Raw genomic sequence first — 1,565 nt, 5'->3', positions numbered from 1 at the left:
TCGCCCCCACCTCCCAGCTGATCCTCCCTCCCACTGACTGCATAGCCCTGCTCCCGCCCTCGGAAGCGCTGTGACCGTCCTGACGCTCTCAGTAGCGGTCGCTCCCCACGCTCCCTGCTCTACTCTTGGTATCGTTGGGCTGCGCTCTTTGCTCTCACCTGATTATTTTACATCTGCTGGCTGCTGACTATTATAGCGCTGTTTTGCGATAAGCTTTGCCGAATACTAGAAATAATTATAGCTGTAGCGCTCGCTGTGTTGCTCTGATTTAAAAGTGCATTGCTTGTCTTGTGCATACATTTTTTGTAGCGCTTTATTCACAGATTGTCTAAGCTGCTTAATTTGGCTTTGTGCTCCAGCCTCTCTCTAGTTTCGTTTTTGCTGCTGCCATTTTGTTGTTGTTGTGCCTTGGAGCCCGTCCTCTACACCTCGCCCCCGCCTCCCAGCTAATCCTCCCTCGCCCTTCCCCCCTGCCCCCCTCCGCTTCTCCACTTATGACAGATGCATTTGCGTGCAGCGTTCACGCGCAGCGGTCGCGCCCCATGCGCGCCGAAGGTGCGCCAAAGGTAAGCCCGTCTACGCCTGTCCACGCCTGGACCGCGCCCAGCGCCAGACCCCCTGTCCCCCTCAAAATCCCCTCCACCCGCATAACGTATGATGCCGCCACCCTCTTTGCCCTTAACCCCGGATGCACACCACAATGCTGCGAAGCTGCCCCAGGACGCACCCACGGACCCTCCGCCTGCCACTCCTGCAAGTTCGCCTGCATCAAGACCCACACCAAATCCACTAACTCCAAACTCAGCTCCGACTCTAACCACCTAAAGTGCATCCTGCTAAACACCCGCTCGGTCCACCGACACGCCACTGAACTCTGGGACCTACTCGACACTGCATCACCGGACGTCGCCTTCCTTACAGAAACCTGAATGAACGCATCATCAGCGCCCGACATCGCCATAGCCATCCCGGACGCTTACAAGATCATCCGAAAAGACCGCACCAACCAAACAGGAGGAGGCATCGCCATCGTCCATAAAAACACCATCCGAATCACGACCAGCACCGACGATAACCTCGCTACCGCCGAACACCTCCACTTCCAGATCCACACTGACCCCAGGACCACACTTAGAGGCACCCTCATCTACAGACCACCAGGAACACGCACACAATTCAATGAAGACATCACTGACTTCATCAGCCAACATGCCCTCTCCTCCAAGATCTACATCCTACTGGGAGACCTCAACTTCCACCTGGAAAAGAAAAACGACAGCAATACCACCACCCTTCTGGACAACCTGGCCAATCTCGGACTCAAACAACTTGTTGACACCCCCACCCACGTAGCCGGACACACGCTCGACCCCATCTTCACCTCCAGCAAACACATCTCCTTCGATCACACCACAGCTCTCCATTGGACGGACCACAGCTGTGTTCACTTCAGCTACAAAACCTATTCCCAGAAGAAACTGGAACAAAATCACCACCGACCAACTCCTCACATCGCTCAACCAAAACCCTCCCGCCCTATCATCGGACCCAAACCAAGCTGCCAC

The sequence above is a fragment of the Lissotriton vulgaris genome, chromosome 1_1 (genome assembly GCF_964263255.1).
Source record: "Lissotriton vulgaris chromosome 1_1, aLisVul1.2, whole genome shotgun sequence".
NCBI classification, from domain to species: Eukaryota; Metazoa; Chordata; class Amphibia; order Caudata; family Salamandridae; genus Lissotriton; species Lissotriton vulgaris.
The sequence above is the reverse complement of the archived record's forward strand: the minus strand, read 5'-3'. Positions refer to the sequence as shown.